Consider the following 8,438-nt stretch of genomic DNA (forward strand, 5'->3'; position numbering starts at 1 on the left):
TTACTAGCTATCAGGGAAATGCAAGTCAAAACCACAATGAGATACAGTCTCACACCTGTTAGAATAGCTGTTATCAACAGGACAAGTAATAACAAGCGTTGGAGAAGTTGCGAGGAGAAAGGAACCTTCATACACTGCTGATGGGAATGTAAATTGGTATAGCCACTATGGAAAACAGTATGGAAGTTCTTAAAAAAATTAAGAATAAAATTACCCTATGACCCAGCAATTCCTCTTCTGGATATCTATCCCCCAAATTTGAAAACATTTATCTGTAAAGATATATGCACTCCAATGTTCATTTTAGCATATTTATGATGGCCAAGACATGGAAACAACCAAAGTGTCCTTCGATAGATGACTGAATGTAGAAGATGTGGTACATATACACAATGGAATACTACTCAACCTTAAGAAGAGATGAAATACTTTCATTTGTGACAACATGATGGATCTTGAAATCATCATGCTAAGTGAAATAAGCCAAACAGGAAAATTTGAGAACCAAGTAATTTCACTCACACGTGGGATATAAAACTGAAAGCAACAAATGAACAAGACAAAGAAATAAACACTTGTATGCAGACAACAGTTTACTGGCTACTAGAGTGAAAGGGAGGAGAGGTAGCTAAGGGTAAAGGGGGTGAAATATATGGTGACAGAAACTTAACATTGTGAGCACACAATGAAATATACATATGACCCCGATAAATTTAATTTAAAAAAAGTAGATTAATGGTTGACTGGGCTGAGGGTAGGATAGATCATAAGGAGTAGCTGCTAATGAGTGTTAGTTTTCTGTTTGGGATGACAGAAATGTTCTAAAATTAGATTGTGGTGCTGGTTATATGACTCTGATAATATACCAAAACCCGCTGAATTTTACATTTTTAATGGATGGATTTTAGAGTGTATGAATTGTATCTCAATAAAGCTGTTAAAGAAGGAAATCTATATTTTAGGATTGAGTGAAAGTATTAAATAAATGCTGTCATTCGATGAACCAAGTGATAGTCTGTGTTTTGGACATAGTCTACACGTTTACTTTTCATGTTAGACTCCTTGAACAAGATGTCCTCTTATTTATTTTTTATTTTTTTATTCTTTTTAGTTTTTATTTTTATTTTTTAGGCGAGGCAACTCTTGGTTGACCTCACAGATTGCAAGGACCTTGTCAGCTTACGATTCCTTATTTTTTATTTTTTTACTCCTACAGCGCCTGGTCTTTCTGGGTGGTCTCCCATCCTAGTACTAACCAGGCCCGACTCTGCTTAGCTTCTGAGATCAGACGGGATTGGGCTTGTTCATGATGGCATGGCCATAGACAGATGTCTCTCTTCTTACTTTGAAGAGCACAACTAGGAATTTGGCTCAAGTTGCTATAAAATCTATGTCCATAGAATATAGTCAATTAATAAGTAAATGATATTTTCAGAGAGACATCTAGAACTAAGTCCAATAAAATGGCAAAAATTAGCTCAAGAACAGAAGGAAAGATCTATAAACAGATAGTTTTTACAATGTAGACAGTAGGTTTCATACTGCTAATTTTGATTCAGGATTTTTATAACTGCTTCAAAATTAACCTTTTATTTTGTTCTTATACTTTAATTGGGCACGTGATTGCTCCTGTTTCAGCAGTAGTTTAATTGCAATTTGAGGTAATTCAGAAATAGATACCAGAGTTTTAATTTAACTTCTTTTTTTTTGAAAATAAGTTTATTTTAAAATAAACTTTGCATTTTGGAGTAATTTTAGATTTATAGAAAAATTATGAAGATAATAGAATGTTTCCTTATAATTCATGCTCTTTTCCCTAAGTTTAACCATGGTATATTTGTCAAAACTAGGAAACCTGTCTTATCACATTAAAATGAACTAAACTCCAGAATTTATTTGGATTTCATGAAATTTCCCAGAAATATCCTTTTTTTCTGTTCAATGATCCAATCTAGGTTAGCACATTACATTTAATCATCATGACTTCATAGTCTCCTCAGACCTGTGACAATATTTTACTCTTTCCTTGTTTTTTTGCACAACCTTGACATTTTCAGTGATACTGGTCAGTTATTTCTTAGAATGTTTGTCAATTTAATTTTGTCTAAAATATATATGTAAATATATTATATATTTATTAATACATAAATTTATATATTTATATATACTGAGCTATGAGGATTGGAGAAGAATACCACAGAGCTGAAGTTCCCTTCTGCTCACCTAATAATAGGAAGTACATAGTATCAACCTGACTTATTCCTGGTGCTATTCACCTTGATCACTTGACAAAGGTAGTATTTGCTGGGTTTCTTCACTGGAAAATTACTGTTTTCCTGACCTGTATCCTATTCTTTGGAAGCAAGGAGCATAATTTTATATGATAATAAGAGTGCTACATTTTTATTTTTCTCTTTTATTGAGATAGAATTCATCTTTTGAATTTGTGCAGTAAGTATCTTTTGCCTTTAATTAAAACATCTTATCCTTCAAATGACAAATTATTACATTTCTTAATCAAGTGAATTTGATTTTTATAACAGATCAAAGATTCCACTATGTTAAGTAGCTTTTTACTAGTGACAGTAAAGGTGTTTATATAAGATGAAAATTGTGAACACATTTTTAGGACAATCAAATAAAAAATCTTTTTCATAAGTGTTGCTTTGTATAAATAATAAAGGAAAATACTATTCCACAAATGGCATTTTATGTTTATCTGGGAAGATATGTAGCTTTACTTTCCATATGTTTGTCTTTCCACTTATGAAATTCTTTTTATTCTTGGAAATAAGAATATTCGTTTTATTCACTCCATATACTTTGTAAGTTCTACATCAAAAATTATATTTTTTTCCCCAGATACCTTTGTTTTAATTATCTACAAGACATCTCCTACCCAAAGTTAAGTCTTCTTAGTCCAGTTCCCTCCTTTCCTCTCCAAGAACAAAATCCTTCAATTAGTTTCTCTTTTAATTTAATTTTCAATCTTTCCTTCATCATGGATTTCTTCACCAAGACTAGATACAAGCTGTCTGGCCCAGATTTAAAATGTACATGTGTGCAAGGGTGCCCATACCTTTGTATGTGCACACACACATGCAGGCTCACACATTCATGCATTCTCAAGCTAAAACACACACACAAGTATCTTGGAGTTTAAAGGCTCATGGTCTGTGAATCTGTCTTTATATTCTCTGAATCTTTCATTCTTCTTCTAAATCTCTTAAAAGAAGATTATACATTTGCCTGTTTTATATCTCCATTTGCCCTCTTTAACCCAATTTCATTCTGACTTCTACCATTATTTCTCTACTGAAATTGTTCTATGTCACCAGTCATCTCCAATTTTCAAATCAAATGGACTTCTACTGGATTTCGACAGTCACTGATTACAGTGTTTATTGAATAAATATCAGTTAATTGAATGTCGAAGGAACTTTGAATACTAAATGAAATACTTGCATATAAAAAATACCTTTAACGGTGTTGTGCTTTCTTAATTTGTTTCATTTACTGTAACTGGTGACTTTTCTTCTTTCATTTCTGTCGGGTACCTACTCATGTGTCTGAATGCAGCAAGAATGTCTCTATAGTTTGACACTGTAATAGCTTTTGCAACGTATATAGGATTACTGTGTGTTTTTAGTTAGTTCTCCATTAAGAATTTTAGTAATTAGTTTAAGGCCTGTTTAGTCAGTCCATGACCTTCTGTTCTCCAACCACTCTACCATTTGGGTCTTGAAAGGCAAATTTGTACTTGTTCTAGACAATAGAAAATTGGACCAATAGGAGTATACCTCTTCCAGGATAGGCTACTTGTTCTGTTTCCGGCAAAAGATCACCTGGTCACCTAAACTAAAGACATACATATTTAAAAATGAGAGAGTAGTCCTATTCCCTGGTCATATATTGGCATTAATAAAAAGGTGACAGAAGCAGAGAAGGTAATCAGCTGTAGTAGAGAAGCAATGATAAGGCAGTCTTTCACTGGTCAGCCCTTAATTTGAAAAATCTTTCCTGCAACCCTAAATAAAAACCATAAGAAGACATTTCTCCATCTTTATATAAAGCCAAGGTGCTTTTCACAATGGAGTTATATCTATGCTTGTGGGGTTCCAGTGGGTCTGTTCCTCTCATAATTACACTTTCATTTGAATTTCTTTATTTCAAGACACAGTGTAGAGAACAATGGAATAGATATTCCTATTGGAGAGAGGTACCTAGCTCTCAGCTCAATATTGTCAAAATTTGGGCCCAGAATGATATTAATAAATATTAATGAGGGTGACAATATCAGCAACCATTTATTGAGCACCTGCCATGTAATTGCAAAAGTCATCCATGCATTTTGCCAATATTCTTTCTATTCTAAAGTCGGGGATCATGTCTCTCTTATTCACTGCTGTGTCCCCATCCTTCACAGAGTCACTGGGACATATAAGGCAGTTCAAAAGTATTTATTAAATGAAAGAATTGTTTTCATCTTCAGAACTATCCTAGACTGATCTATTGTTAATAGATGGAGAAACTGAAGCTTACAAATAGGTAACTTGAACAAAGACATTTAAGTAGTAATTGTTAGTGTCAAATTTGAGCTTCAAAGCCAGAAGTGTTGACACCATACCATGGTGGTGAGTAGTTGGATGGATAAAATAATAAAAGAGTGAGGGAATGAATAAATTTCTCTAGCCATATTGTATTTCTTATTCAGCTGTCCCTGGGCTATCTTGCCTAGGGCTATTTTTCATTTGGTTAGAATAATAGAATTGCTCTTGCCACTGGGTAGAAGGTGGCTTGAATTTTGCTTTTCTGTCTTCAAAATCCAAAGAATCTTTGGAGGTCAGAAAAAGCCAATGACACCAGGTTCCTAGATATGCTAATAATATGGAGGCCAGCCTGCTTGGGTCGCTACAGGTCTCTTAAGGCTTCCCTCTCTATAAGACATAAGAGCTTGTCATTAAAGGTGCTCAGGAATATTTTTTCACCAAGATCGATTGTGTGCATATGTGAATAAATGACCATCTGTCAGGTGCCCATATCATTCTTCGGGCCTTGTGAGTTCAGCTTCCAAATATGTAATTCTGCTCTGTGCTTTGTCTGGCCCAGAATCTGATGAACTCTTCAAACCTGGGGAGGTCACAAATCAAAACAATCAATTTCCAAGAAGAGTGGCCTATTTGAATTCAATTCCAAGAAGATGGTGGAATCAAAGGGGGTCTGTAATAGGGCAGGTCAGAGCAAAAGACTGAGATGGGCAAGGACAGGGGATGGACATTTCAGAGAATAATGTAGTCATTATCACACTTGAATAACATCAAATTTTGACTCTTTTATTTCCCCTTTCTACTTTCCCCCTGGCAATTGCTAAGAAAATTAGTCAAAAAATAGAGAGAAGAGGAAAGGCCATAAGTCATCTACAAGTTTAATAATTCATAGTTGGCTCTAAAAATTTGCTTAAATTATTAGATATTTGGATGGACTCAAACATGAAAACAGAACTAAAGTAGCCAGCAACACTCGCAGAGTGCCTTTGAATGATCTATTCAGTAAAAGAAAAGCTTTGTGACTCAGAACCTTTTGCAAATTTCTAGCCACAGAGAATTGTAGTGCATACAAGATGTATCTAATATTACTACCTGTTTGTTAGAGAGTTGTAGTTGTTTAGCTGGAAACATAATATTTTAGTTGCTAGGCAAAATATATCTGTCATAAGCAATAATATCTTTACATAAATTTATCCAAGATTTTAGAAGAAATTAAATTCTGCTGATTCTCATTTACATTTCTAATGCATGCCTTTTGACTGTGCTGACTCCAAAACGTTGGTTATGACTCTGTCATATTGTTAATTTATACAGTAGCACACTGTTTGTAGACCACCAGCTTCTGGGATTTGCAGCAGTTCGAGGAAGAACATATTGCTTTTCTTTCTGTAACTTCTTATTTAAAACAGTAAAATATTTTGAGATTGCTGAAGTAGAATGTTGAAGATCACTGAATGTATCTTATTTACCTTATTTTGTATTAAATCATTGCTACTTATATTTCTGTTTTTCTTCATATGTAAAACAAATACTTAAGGAAAAATAGCATTCTCGAAAATTTTGTTTTATATCATTTTTATGTCTATTCAACTCATCAACTTTATAAAAATGAAATGAAGCTATTTCTTTTATGGGCATAGTTAAAGATCTCTTTAATAGTGCTTTAGTATGGTTAAAAGTGTATTCTGAAGATGGAATTCCAGGACACTTATCTTTTATCATTTACTAGCTGTGTGATCTTTAAAAAACTTATGAAGCTTTCTCTGCCTTAGGTTTTTCAACTTTAGCTGGAAATTATAGTATTGCCTACCTGCTAGCCTTGTTCTGGGGATAAAAATGAGATGATTCTAATAATATGCTTACCTAGAACAATATCTGACATTTAGTAAACATTACTTCTATTACAATTTTTATAATCTATATAGTTTTAATTATTAATTATATTTCTAGTAATCAAAGTATTTGAATTTGCCTACTTGATTCTTGATCAAGAAGATCTCTATTTATCGTATTTACTTTGGGCTCTTATTTTAGCAATTTCTGGAGAATATGCTTTGAGAGAACCTGAAGATATTGTACGTAAGAATAAAATATAAATGCATGTATATGTAATATATAATCATTTAGCATTATTGTATTAGAAATGTTGAACTATTTCAGCCTATTTCATCTATTTGGAAGCTTGTCAGATTAAAGTGCATTACTATTTTGGAAAATCTTATAAAAACTCCATGCTATACTATTTTCTTCTGTTCCTTATTAACCTAAGTCATATTCTCAATAGATGGTCACTTCAAAATATAAAATCACTGAAGTAGAATGATTGATCTTTCATTTTGATAATTTATATTTTTGTATTTGTGCCCCTTACAGGAATATTTGGAAAATAAGTTTTATGTTCGAAACTGTATAGAGCTTATTTTTATTTTATTTTAATAAGACATGGAATGTAAAGCTCTGAGATATGGTAATACCTTGATTTTCTGACATGTCAGGAAATGATATTTTCCAGGCAAATGCATTTTTAGGTGATTTTCCCTCAATAATGTATTTCTTTCTTCCTGTCTCCTAAAGCTGTGTATAATGAATATAACATAAATTTTTCTTTATGATACAGGGCCATCATGAGGAATTTTTATTATTATCTTACCCAGTGTCACAACACTGTCCTTAGGATATATTAAAATATGTAGCTCTGCTTGACCATGTACAAAATGGATCCAGACAGCTGTCTTTGTTTGAAATCTCTTATACATGTTATTCCTTACCACTGGCAATGTGCCTACTTCTAGAAAACCAGTCCTATTTATTTGCTGATACTGACTGCAAGCCATGCTTGTGGGAATTGTGTCTAAAATAACACCTGAATAGAGCCTGAGTGAGGAATTGATGTTTCTTCTTGAAGTGCAGTTCGGGGGATAAGGGAGGTGTTAGTGTATACAGATGGGCTATTGGCTCCCTTAGAGAGCTCTGCTGTAGGAACTATTTTTGATTTCTGGTATACTTTTCTAATATACAATCAAAGGACCTATATACTTAATACTTTTAATGTATGCCCAAGTGAAGAACTTGATTGTAAATCCTAACATTATGTAGGTGTTATTGGGTAGATTTGCTAAATCTTTAAAAAGGAGGAATATAATTCTGATTTCATAAATCAGACATCTTAAATATAATGATTATTAAGATAGGAAGGAATAGAATATAATGCAGGTCATGGAGGAGTCTTCATCCCTGGAGATATTTCACAGAATAAATGAGGGGTGACTATCAGCTATTTTTAGTCAATACTGTGGTAGTAGAGATTTTATGGGCCAGGTCACCATTTGGAAACTCCTTGGTGTTGCCTCTGTTCTCTCCTTCAAATGTAAACATTGAGTGGATTGATTCGTTTAACAGTTATTTGTGAGTTTTTCTTTATATTAAAGGTACTGTGGGAGGTACTGTGGAGTTGGATAAAATAGACTGGTCCTTGTCCTCCTGAAAAGATGGGAGTAAAATAATTACGAATAAATACATAGTCTCAATTGTAATAAATCTTAAGAAAGAAAAGTACTGGGTGCTGTGAGTTTAAATATTAGCAAGAGGAAGTAATTTAGATTGGGAATTCAGAGATGAACTGATGCTCAAATGAGATCGGAAGGGAAAAAGGAAACCAGAAAGAATCCTGCTAACAGAGTAAGCAGCATGGGGAAATTCTTAGAGGTGGAAAGAACTTGGCTCATTGTGAAGGCCAAGGTAACTGGAATGCAGTGAACAAGGAAGAATGTGTTAAGAGATAAAGATAGAGAAGTATGTAAATGCTGAGTCTTGGAGGGCACTAAGAAATTTTAGTATTTTTCCTAGTGTAAAGCTATTGAAGAGTTTTAAGTAGGGCAATGGCATAATCAG

The 8,438-nt window shown here is 33.4% G+C and overlaps 1 pseudogene; it reads right to left on the reverse strand.

The window, feature by feature from the left end:
* Window positions 1-1,207: 1,207 nt before the first annotated feature.
* Window positions 1,208-1,326, reverse strand: LOC120583531 (uncharacterized; annotated as a pseudogene).
* Window positions 1,327-8,438: the final 7,112 nt, after the last annotated feature.

The sequence above is a fragment of the Pteropus medius genome, unplaced genomic scaffold, assembly GCF_902729225.1.
Source record: "Pteropus medius unplaced genomic scaffold, Ma_sr-lr_union100, whole genome shotgun sequence".
Classification (NCBI taxonomy): Eukaryota; Metazoa; Chordata; class Mammalia; order Chiroptera; family Pteropodidae; genus Pteropus; species Pteropus medius.